We start from the raw sequence: 12,691 nt of genomic DNA on the forward strand, positions 1-12,691 counted from the left end.
CAAACCAGCATGTCATAGTAATCTCATCAAAAGGGCTGTTTTTGTAGTTGTTTTCTTTTCTTATGTTTTCCTGATTGTAGACCAAACACATTTCCCTTTTTTCCAAATAATTTGAATTCCTTAAATGAACAAGAGTTCCTAATGAATTATCTATTTACAAGAAAACGGAAAAATGGTCTGTATTTTAAGATCTGTTCAATGTTATAAATAGTGCAAGCTACAAGTGATCATTATAATGCACGGGTAGAAAGAGTGCATGTTAATGACCATGTAATGACTATAAATAAATAATGATTCCATGAAAGTGTTTTGGTGTTCTGCTCCATTTCCTGCACACAGAGGGTTTAAAATTAAATTCAAAGAAAGGCTACAACAAGGTATTTTTACAGGTTGCCAAAAAGCATCAATTCACCTTGACATTGAATCATTGGAACTCAACCACAGCACTAAGATATAATTGTTTCTAATTATGTTTCTGTTTACTTTGTTTTCAAGAGACTGGTTATTAAAACAATGTGTTTTTTTGGCAGTCTATTTTTTATTGTTTTGGTGAAACTGCCTTTGTGCGGGATGAAGCTGACCACACTATTCCAGGAAAGTCAGCCTAGTTATTATGCAAGGCCAACAAACCCTCCCACCTAAACCAGTCTAATATATTATAATTCCAGTTTAATTTTAATATGGTGCTTTTCAAAAGAATTCATACCCTTGTCACACTCCAACCACAGCCAAGTGTCCCTGCACCCCAGTCTCAAGTCTTTTTTTAAATTTCTTCAGGGTTACTCCATCCATCTTCCCATTCTGACCAAATTTCTGCTTCCACTATCATCTTTTACCATATAAATGGAGGGGTAAAGATGCAGTGTTGTTTTTTGTCACTTTTTTTTTCCATTTATGCCAAAACATTCAGCTTTGGACCCATCTTGCCAAAGCATCTTCCGCCACATGTTTGACTTGTGACTTGTCCCCTGTATGACTTGTGACAAACTGCAAGAGGGATGTCCTCCTGGCTCTCTTTCAAGACTGGCTCTCACCTTGTCATACTTTCATAATGAACACATTTTTTAAAGTGTACAATTAATATTTCTCCTAGTATCTGTATATCCACCTGAGTGGTGGGCCTCTGCAGCTGGTCCAGGGTGGACTGCTCTCTTTCCATGATCACATGATAGCTTGAAAAGTGTTTTATAGGAGCTTGAACAACTACTTCACAAGATAATTAATATCTGAAGATCTCCACAACTCTCTCCCCAACCCATCTGGTGTGTTCTCCTAAAGTTTATTATGCTTTTTGTTCACTAATGTTTTCTAGCCAACCTCTAAGGACTTCATATACCAATCTGTATTTATAGTAAGATTACACTACATATATAAGTGCACTTCTTTAACTAAGAAACTTTTAGAGCCAGATGGTTCCATCGACTTCTACAAGTAAAAATTGCAATACCATGCATCATTTTTCTACCATTTTTCAGTTATGTAGCACTTTGCAAAAATCCAAATGACAATACAATAAGGTGTTTGTTTGCAATGAGACAAAACAGTGTGTACTCTTAGAGAGTACTGTGAAATATTATCAGGTGTGAAGTCAAATCCACTTACCGGTACTCACAATCCATTCTTTACAAGTCATTCCAGTTTACTTGAAGTCTATCCCTCCTTTGTTAGTCGATGTGGTTTTGTTTCTGTTTGACAAATGCAACGTCAGCTCATTTGCTCACTTAATTGTTCTTTATCAGTGATTAGCTTGTCTTTTACTGATTCTGTATAACACACTTTATAAGAAGGATTTATATTGGATTTTTCTTGTTTTTGTTTTTTTCTGTTCCAGTCGTCCTCTAGGTCTTTCTCCACTTTCTTATAAATCATGCAAGCTTGCTGGCACCTTATCTGCACCTCCCACCTGCTGTTTTGCATTTGGGTCCTCCATCTTCACCAGACACTGTGACAAAGGAGGTCCCCAGATTTCATCAGATCTTCACATTGTTTCAACCCTCCCATCCTGTGTCTGCATGGACGGGTGGTGACAGGAGAGAAGAGAACTCCTTTGTAACAGGAAGATACCTCCAGCAAAACTGACTCATAATGGACAGCCATCTGCCTTGGCTGGCTGGGAGAGTGAGAGAACAGAAAAGACACAAATAGAAAATAAAGAACTGCCAGATCAGCAACACATGTTATAAAAAATTAAAGACATAAAAAGAACAGGTTTACGACATCAATAAAAACTACTTTCAAACATGAAAAGGGAGAAGAGAGGATTTTGAGGAGAGATGGTAACTACATCGTGGGACCTTCCTCTGCAGCCTAAGTTTATATTAGCTAAAGGAGTAGCAGCTCTATTTTAAACAAGTTACCTGTACGTTTTATTAGACAGACCATTGCCAGCTCTATGTGAGAGGGGAGGGATTTTTGGCCATTTTTAATATCTGAAAGCCCAGAATAATGCTGTTCAGCTCAATGAAAGAGGGTACATGCAGAGGATATGTGATCTATGGAACCCTTGAAACCCTACAACATAACTCTGCAAGAGCAGACACTGACTACAAGAAAGGGTGTGACTTAATGCCACACAAATGGATCCTGGAGTGTTTGAAGTTGTTTAGATCACCTTAAATGATCTAACATCAACAGTTAGATCATTTACTTAGCTCATTCATAGAGAACTAAATTATTATCATTGTCTAAACTGTATCATCAAGTGTTGGTTATACCAAGGTGATGCTCATTTTCTGCTACTGTTCTGCATAGATCTGAACCAGCTCTATCAGATCATGGCAAAGAGCTGTTAGAGATACTCATTTAGTTAAATCCATCAGTTACCTCCTTTACATGGATAACATTAAGCTGTGTAGCAAGAATGAGTGAGATATCAATTCACTGATCCACCTAACCTGGATAGACAGTAAGGATATCAGAATGTCATTTGGACAAAGCACATGTGGCAGAAAGGACAAGGTGACTAAATAAAAGTCACTGATATCAAGACAAAGAATTTATTCAAAATGCATGAAAGGTTTAATCCAAAGTCTATTCAGGTACATCTGAACCTATGACATCCAAACTGATGGAAAGGCTAGAATACTCCAGGAACAACCTTTGAGATCTTTCTGCAGAGAACAGCAGTCCTTATGCATCATCGCTACTTTAGCCACAATTCGTCTTCTCCTTCTTCTGAATCTACTAATTGCAGAAGGGCACCTACACACTTAAATTTACATGTTAGAAAAAAAAAACTCACCTGGAGTTATTTAAACAAATATGCAACTTTTGTTTAACACAGTGCCTCCATAAGACAGCAGTCACAACAGGAACACTTACTATCTCTGTCGTATGAAGACATATGCTTGGAAATGATACAGGTAACAAGTAAAAAAAAATTGTTTGTTGTCATTTTTAAACAGTACATGTTTTCTAAAACTTATATTTAAGCTTTATCAGCACATCTCTCTGGAAAATAGTGCCCTTCCATGGAAGTAACTGACTGTTAAACTGTCCTTTGTGTGTTGTTTGATGAAGACAATAGTACATGCTGTGGCAGTGCTTGCTTCCATCTGTCTACTATGAAGCAGAGCCTGGGGCAACACTCAAACAGGAACAATATTTTTGGCTCTATATGTTCAGCTGAAAGATGTTCCACCTTACTTTCTTGTTCATAAGAGAAAGTATAAAACACTCTTTAAAACGAGTTTTATTTTGATTGCTTAAAATAGATTTGAACTTTTTCGTTATTTTTCATAATGAACTCATCAATAAAGATATGCAACATTTGTTTAACACAGTGCCTCCAATTGAGACATGTTTGACACTGAGCTTCCTTGTGCGTGGTGAAGGTCACTGCATTGATTTCAAATAAAAATTTATGTGCAGAAGATTTCAATCTTAATGACGAGCCTTTGTTAGGTCACAAACAAGACAGGCCTACTGGTAACGGAATGGAGAGGAAATTAAATTGCATTGAGGAAGATTTCAGATGGTAGCAGGCACTTTAAATCAATCACCTTTAAAATGGCTGCTCATTAAACATTAAATGTCATGTTTTTTACACAGAGAATCTGACCAGCGAAATAGAAACACACGGGATCAGTAGCCGCACATATTTGTCCTTCAAGATATTCTTGGAGTGTGCCAAGCCAAAATAGGAATAACATGTCCATGATCACTTAGGAGTGATAGTTTAGAACCCTTCCTACCCAGATAGCCGAACACTTGACGTTCTTGTCACGTTCTGCTGCGTTTTCTCTGTCTTCAATGGGCTGTGTACACAACCAGTGTTTGATGAGTAAAATTGAAGGCAAGCCTTGTAAACTGTGGGTGCCCCCTTGCCAAAGACATGCAACTGCAGAGACAATGTGTGCAGTCATCTCTGTTGTTCTCTCGAGATGTAATGCTACTCAGCTTGCGGTTTGAAAAAGGAGAAATGATTGTATTCTGTGCAGGAAAATGTGTCGACCTTTTCTGAGCAAGATGCATAAGAAACTGTTATCTGTGTACAAAAAAAAAAAAGACCTTTAACGTATTCAAAATCCTGTAGATCAGGGTTTCTATAACTACTGGTTGAACACAAAATGGTCATTACGGAAAAATGCAAGTAAGATACATCAAAAACAATACCGACATCAATTGAAAAAGTTTGGCCAAAGGAATTCAGGTAAAAAACTGATGGTGTCTGAGGTACCATCCAATGACAACATTGCAACTTTACTAATATATTTTTTTCTTAGAAAGTATAAATTTTTCATCCGAGTTTCGATGCATTAAATGAGTTTTATATCAAATCCACGATATAAATGACAGCTATCATACATGACATTTTTACCCCCTTGCACATGTCCAATAAAAATGACATGTAATGAAACAACCTGTTACAATTAATTAAATAATAAAGTGAAATAGATAAATCTAATATAAGTGAATAAGGCAAAATAGGCTCTTTTTCTGCATGACCAAATACAAAAAGCCACACAATTAATATTTAAAAAAAAAAGAAAACGTATAGGCCTGTCGCGATAAACAATAAATCAATTAATTGTACGATAAATTAAAACTATCGACCTCATTTTAATTATCGGCATTATCGTCTCTTCCGGCCTTTTCTCTTTCTGACACTGAATGAAAAAAGGCTCAACTCCGCTGCTCTCCACTGACCCTCCCTTCCTCATTTCCTTAGTGTAATGTCCAGCGCACACTATATGATCTTAGAGTTGTCGGCCAATTTTCAAAACAAAGGACATTCATGATTTTAACGTGGTCCTAAATAAAAATGAGTTTGACACTCCTGCTCTATGATTTTATGTCTTGGTCAATATAATTTAAACTAAATTTAATGTTGTACAATTTATTCACCTACCCTAACACTATTTAGAGTGACTAAAAATAACATGCAAAAATTGTCAATGATTTCCTTAGAATGTGGTTGACTCTTTGCAACTCACAAAATACTCTCTCAATTCATAGAAATCAGGTTTGTGCTGCATATCTTGCAGAGCCACTGAGAGAAAATCTGATCATTTTTATTCTGTTAATGTATACTTTGTGATTTAATTTACCAGGTATTCCTACTGAAATTGGAATACTGCATAAGCATGAATATACATCGTGACTAATATCAATAAACTTTGCTTAAAAGATGTTTTCAATTTGTACATCCATTGACGCTGTCTATCTTTTAAAGTCTCAGTTTTAGCTTTCTGTGGCTAAGTACAAAGTGCAAGTATATAAAAATCAGATTTAAAAAAAAAGACATACATTTTTAAATGTATAAAATCATGGTAACAGTGGAGTGTGCATCTTTTTCTCAGTTGAAAAACATGCATGATTGATTTTGACCAATGACTCTAAACTGACCTTAGCAGTGGGCGTGACCGTGCACACTTTCATCCTAAAAGCTGTTTGTCTTGCATGAATCTGGGTTGGTTCTGTGATGGACTCATGACCTATACTATTTGTTCTCTGCCTTTCTCTCAGTGACAGCTGGGAGAGGCTCAAGGCCCTTGCCCCTGCAACCCTGAACAGGACAAAGCTGATTTAGAAAATAGAAGAATAATCTTCATAACAACATAATCCTCAAATATCACAATGCAGCAAATAATGTCCAGCATGACATTTCAGTTCTTAACACTGAGCCCCACCCAGCAAAACTTTTTTAGAATGAACTACTTATTGTAATACCCATGGAATTTCTCTTGTGGTCAAATGAAAACAAATATCTGGAGTAAGTGATAAAAAAAAATATATGTTCACTTTATTGACTTGAGGGTCCACAAACTTTTACATGTAAACATTTGCATCCACTATATACCCCAAGCCTAATTTTGCATTTATTCAAATTATTTTGGACTTGTACTTGGACTAAATTTATATAGGGCCCTTCCAGTCTGCATTCACACTGCAGCCTGAAGTCACCCAATTCCATTTTTTCTGACCTAATGCAACCTGTATCCGATCTTTTCATGACAATCTGAACAGCACAGGTCGGATTCTTTTCGAATGCGACCCATATCCAACTCTTATCCGATTCAAATGCGACCAAACGTCCAGGTTGCATTCATCTGAACTGAACGTCACTGAAACTCAACACGTCACTATTCTGCGTCCTAATATGCGCAAGAGGGAAGAAAAACAACAACTATGATGGACTGTATGAGGATTAAGTTATTAATATGACGTTCTGGTCGGACAACAACTTCAGATGTGTACGTTATGCTCCACCGTTAGCATCCATGTTTACTTCCGCAAACACTGAGCTGACGCTACTGCGCCCTCTACTGGACATGCGGGACACTTTCAGGTCATTGCACATTCATACCGCAGAACACATACAAGTTGCATATGCTTGGCAGTGTGAAAGGCCCCAGGAAAGAAAAAAAATCAGGTTTGACAAAAACATCTTCAGGCTGCAGTGTGAAACCAGCCATGCTGACCACACAAAGCACTACATGCTGGATTTTACATTCACCCATTCACAATTAGAAACACACACACATTCACGCACAGATACACATGTAGGAAACTTAAGTTTAAGATCCCTGTCCTTCAGAACATTGCTATATGGAAACTGGAATGAAACCTACAAATGTCCAATTACAAGACAATTACTCTATCGCCACGTCACAGTCACAAACTAGAAAGACAATATTGGTATTTATTATAATTTGGATTCAATTTGACATTATGCTTGACTGAATTGTATTGAAATGAAGTGGATTTTATCGGAATGTAATTGTATTCTGAAGCCCTGTGATGGACTGGCAACACTGTACACCCTGCACCGGTGTACAGTGCCTCTCACCCGATGGAGAAGTATCAGCCTCCTTGAGATGCTGCAAGGATAAGTGTGTTTAGCTTATGGATGGATGAATGTATTCTGTATAATTTTGTTATTTGGAAAAAATTCCTTGTAACATGATTTCAGATACCTATTCTAACATGGTACAAAATTCTAACTTGGTGCAGTTTAGAATAAAGTTTCGTTTTTATGTCTACGTACTTGTTCTTTTGGATTATTTTTTTTTAGAATGTTTTACTACCTCTACTATTTCAAAACCTCATCTAAGAAATCTGAACATCTGCAGAAGTAATACTGTGAAATACGTTTTTGCACTGACCTTAATAAATCTTGGATATGCTTTGGGACCTGAGAAAAACACTATTTGAAAGGCTAGCAAAGATCTGAAGTAAATCCAGTATATCTGTGGTTTATTTTATGTCAGAAATTATGGTATGAATGTTTGAGTTCATAAAGACACATAAAGAAATTATAGTGCAAACTTTTCCTCTGTATATATATATAAAAAGTAGTGGAGTTCATGAAGTGATTGCCTGATGGGGAAATCAGTGTGCTTAATCATCAGCAATGCAAACTTTTCAGCCTGTCTTTGATACAGTGGGAGGGACTACTGGCATTTTACTGAGGGCAGAGTTTACTTTTTCTGACCTTGGTCACAGAAGAGGAGTAGCCAAATGTACTAAATGATTATCCAATTAATCCGAAACTCAAGGCGGGTGATGGCGAGGTGAGGATGTGTGGCATGCATTTTGATGTCTCTTGATTTAACAGCAATGGATTGTAAAATGGTCCAAGGTTGTTCATAAAATGCCCAATTAAAATCTAATCAAATACAGCATAAAGGTCCTCTGTGCATTTAGGTTATCAAAAAAAAGTGCTGTATTTTAAGAGTCATCTTGGAGAAAACACTCTCATCTTCAAAGGTAAGTTAAAGCATCATATTATATTTCTAAGGGATTTGGCTAATTTTATAGCTATTTTTAGAGACATTGTTTGTTCTCTACAAGTAACACATTGAGGATTGTTGCATGGCTTTTCACACACAGCTTTTTATGATTAGCATACAAAGTTAAAGAGAATCAGAGTAGGCGACAAGCAGCGATACAAAAAATTGTCAAGTGAAACAAAGGTAGAGCAGACATTTCATATAGGGAACATCTCTGACAGTTTGTCCTAGACTCCACCCTCTGTGGTTTGACTTTAAACCCTGGTACTTTTGTTGCATCTCATCAGCTGTCTCTCTACCCATTTCCTATCTAACACACTGAAAATAAAGTCCACTTGTGCCACAAAAGCCTTTTAAAATACAGGAGAATGTGGAAAATCGTGGAGCAGTATCAGCGATAAGGTCACTCTTATGACCCCACCCACTGCCACCCACTGATCGGCAGTCTTTTGACATTGCGTTTTCCACTCTACAGACGCACTGTAGAATTTTTCAACACTGCAAAAACGCTGTGGCAGCCTGGTTTGACTTGTGATCAAATTAGGTATGCTACCATGTTCTAATCTGAACACACATACACAACTGAGGACAGGCTGAAAATAACAAAAGACAACAAACAACTGTAAGACTGGCTCAAAAGCACAGACCTTGGAACACATTACCATGTGTAGGAGAATAATGTGAAAAGTATGATCACTGCCAGCAAATACTCCACAACATTACAAGCCAAGTTGATCACATTACCAATGGGGATCTGTCTACAACACCCTAGTATGTCATTATAGGCTTTTTGAACTATTGATGTTATTGTTTTATCCAGATTAGTGACGGAACCACAACTTTCCAGGCCTCTTGAGTAACAGGTGCAACAAAAGCAAGCAGGATGTTGTTTCAGACATGCTTGATCATATACGAAATTACAAAAAAGTTTTATTTAAGAAAGTATGCACTACAGGAGATGTAAGAGTGAAGATACTATTTGGTATCTCAGACAATTTAAGGATTTTATGGTTTTGCTTGCTGTTATCTCCTCAGTGACTTTATTTTTTCAGAAAAAGAAAATTGTGAGAAATCCAGCTAAATTAAATTTAAAAGACAAGTTGAGGTTGCACAGCAGGATAGGTTATTTCAGCGAAGAGGTTTGACTGAATCAGAGTATGCAGACTGCAAAAAGAGGGACAGCAAAACAAAAGTCACTCTCCCACTATCTTCTTCTCTTAGACCCTTAAAGCCAAAAACAAAACAAAAGACAAAAGAAATAATAATCGGGAAATGGCTAATGTCAAGAAGATGATCTGACAAAAAAAACCCAGGAAGCATATATAGACAGGGAGGGAGTAATTACTGGTGATTACAAGAAAATTGTGAGGCTAATTAACTAAATATATGACAGCTGTGAGAGAGTGTGGTTAGAGGCACAAAGAGAGAATCGCAAGAATATCATAAGGAGAACCCAAAGGAAACAAATAGATTTATTTATCTACTGAACTACACTGGTCTGGTCATTGCCTTCCTGCACTATTCCACTGGATTTAAACGTGGCTTACAGCTCAGTCTGGACTTTCTTCCATTCAGTTGGATTCCTGCAGTTGAATTTCAACCCGGTCAATCAGCGAACAGAAGGAGTCGTTTCTGCACTGTTTTAGAATTGAAATCTGCCTGTAGAAGTGAACAAAGTGTTTCAATCCGCACCAAACGCTTCCTAATGTCAAAGTAATATTAATAGCCATCTCGTTCAGCCAGGCACTTCTCTCTTCACAGTGAGGGATGGCTGTTTACAGCGCAGACAATTTCCGGTAAGCCTCATAGTGTCAACGCCTTACATATATCATGGGCAAACATTAGCGATTGGATAAAATTTAACATCTCAACACAATCCCGATCTCCGAGAAGCAATCGTTTCTCAACAGCCAAGAGTCCAGACCCTCTCTACAAAGTAAAGTGAAGAACAAGGGGTTGGTTTTTACCAGGATAGAAAAAAGATTCTTAAAGTTCAAAGTATCATGACATATTATATTAGGAAACTTTCTATTCTAGAATTCAGATTTATTTTTTTGTTTCACTACAGAATATATTAACTGCAGGAATATATTTAATTGAGAACACCTTTCCTAGAATTTCTTTTGAGTTAAGATAAGGAGAGAAGGAGATAATTAGATCAAGGTGAAGAGTTGGTACAAATCAGAATCCTGCAAAGTGATAGAATGTTAATTGGCACAGCACAGTCTTTAAACATATAACGTGTTAAAGACAAGAGACAACAAGGAACAGTTTAATTTTAGTCTATGAATTCAGACTTTACATAAATTATTTTAAAGTTCAGTTTTCACAGTGCTAACCACTGTCTAAGGTGTTCAGAAGCTGATGAATTTGAAGAAAGCTCAAAGGCATTTAGGAGATTTCTTTAAACTGAGAGCAATATATAACTTGCCAACATGTGAATGCTATGTTTGCCCCTTCAAGTACACAGTCTGGTGTTCCAACAGGGCAAAAAGGACAAGATATTTTGATTCTAAGGATTTACTTTGTGGTGCCAGAAGAGTACACTCAGTGTTCTGATTTGCACACCTATTTAGCATTTGTATTGTTGTGCATAGCCTGAGTTCAGACTGGACAGTTACTTCATATTATCTCTAAAAGACCCATAATCTTGCTTTATCAGTGGATCACGACTCCCAGTGGTTGGTTACAGTACCTCTGAAAATTACCTTGACATGGTCTTTGACCGATATGACAAAGAGGCAGTCATTTAAATAGAAAAATAAAAACTTGCCACATAATAGCAAGGATTATTATTATTATTATTAAGTATTATTTGATGTTCTGGAAGCCGAAGCTTACTTTTGAGGTCCTAAATGAGATAAATTGCTAGAGGACTGCATCAGTAACAACAGTTGTCAATGGCTTTATATAATTGTCATGTTTTAGTTCCCGGAAGCCTGAGCATGCAAACAACACCATTTTTTGCAATGGCTTGACAGTATGTTCAAATCATTTGAAGTCCTTGTGAATTTAGAAATATTTGATCATTGTGTAGGACTGTGAAATTTTATTCACTTTAATTCAGTCTTGTCTATACAAAATGTCATCATAAAGCAAGTAAACTACAGCAGATGTCCTATTTGATCAAATAAGTACTAGGCTTAATTTCCCTTTGCATGAGCTGAGAGCAAATATCTGACCGCTCTCTGCCACAGTACATACACATGTACCTTTGACAAAAACTCACATGGCTACTTTCATGAAAACACCTGTCCATGAAAGCCAAACACTTTAACCTGAGAGTAACTGAACCATTCAACAAGCATGTTTTCTTTCTCCTTTTTGCACCTGTGTCCTTGTTGTGCAAGTACTGACCACTATGTTGTTGACATTCATTCACCAGCAAACATTCTCCAGAGAATTAAACGGAGAGATATTCTCACCGAGAACATACACTGTATATACAGTTACACCAAAAGCAGAGTTTAGATGGGCTTTTTTGACTTTATGTGGGTTACACCAACGTGATTAAATCCATTCCTTTGTGTGTTCACCTTTAAGGTTTTGACAGCTGTATTGTACGCACAGCCAGAGCTACTTCCCAGGGGCAAGCCTGAGAGCTACATGTGGGGTAGGCATTGTACAGCGTCCTGCATATTGTATTAGAGAACAATTTCTGATAATACCTTTATGAAATAATTAGGAACATTTTTTATTTTACATTGACTAAGGCTGTAGACATCAGCCCTAAATAGCTGGATGAAGAGGGAATTCTTTCAACTGATCTATTGGTAAATTTGTTTTTCTGAAAAGCAAACCTGAAAGGTGTTCACTGTAGCAGACCTGAGTACAGTACCCTTATAGAAAATTACTGTGTGAATGTTGTGTTCTCGTCGCTGTCCACCAGAGCGGAAGCTGATAAATATCTACAACTACTGCAAATTCCTTTTATGCAGGACTCAGTGTGGGTGAAACATATTCCCATTCAACTTTTTCCTCTGCAGGTGACAAAAAAAAGTCACACAAAAGAAATCAAGCAGGAAAAAAAAAGGCCCTGGAGATTACAAAATAATTTTCTACCATTTTGGAAGGGGGCCCATGGAGAAGCCTGTTCTCTGCTTCCTTTTCTCCCTCTGTTCATGGGAGAAGTTAGAGCTGCAGGTAAACAAGAAAGACACTTTTTAGTTTGAGGACACAACAGCAAATTCCCTCAACTCCCATCTGAAGCCAACATGGAGAATGGCAGCTCAGACCAATTCTTCTGCTTCAGCAGCAATAATGTTTAAACCGAGAGGAAGATAAGGGTCACCTGTCACTGCAAGACCAGAACATGAGTAGCCTCAACTTACATGAGCATAAGCTATATTTAAGTATATACATATACATTTTAATATTAAAATGTAGTTCCAATAAGCAACACTAAAACTCCAGTGCTGATATTACAGGCAACATAGAAAATGGCATTGAGCATATTT

General features: G+C 37.1%; 1 protein-coding gene across 4 annotated transcripts in view; it reads right to left on the bottom strand.

Moving 5' to 3' along the window:
- The window catches only part of pcdh11 (protocadherin 11), a 370,226-nt gene that overhangs the window by 168,720 nt on the left and 188,815 nt on the right, over positions 1 to 12,691 (bottom strand). For 2 of the 4 annotated variants that reach the window (XM_044126903.1, XM_044126905.1), the window contains 3 exons: positions 12,297 to 12,371; positions 1,904 to 2,110; positions 1,603 to 1,685 (listed from right to left, as the gene is read on the bottom strand). The gene's annotated coding sequence lies outside the window, so the exon portion shown is untranslated. Of the gene's footprint in view, positions 1 to 1,602; positions 1,686 to 1,903; positions 2,111 to 5,847; positions 5,980 to 12,296; positions 12,372 to 12,691 lie in introns of those variants that run through there. The other 2 variants (XM_044126904.1, XM_044126907.1) reach the window with 2 other exon arrangements.

Source organism: Gambusia affinis, linkage group LG09, assembly GCF_019740435.1.
Source record: "Gambusia affinis linkage group LG09, SWU_Gaff_1.0, whole genome shotgun sequence".
NCBI lineage: Eukaryota > Metazoa > Chordata > Actinopteri > Cyprinodontiformes > Poeciliidae > Gambusia > Gambusia affinis.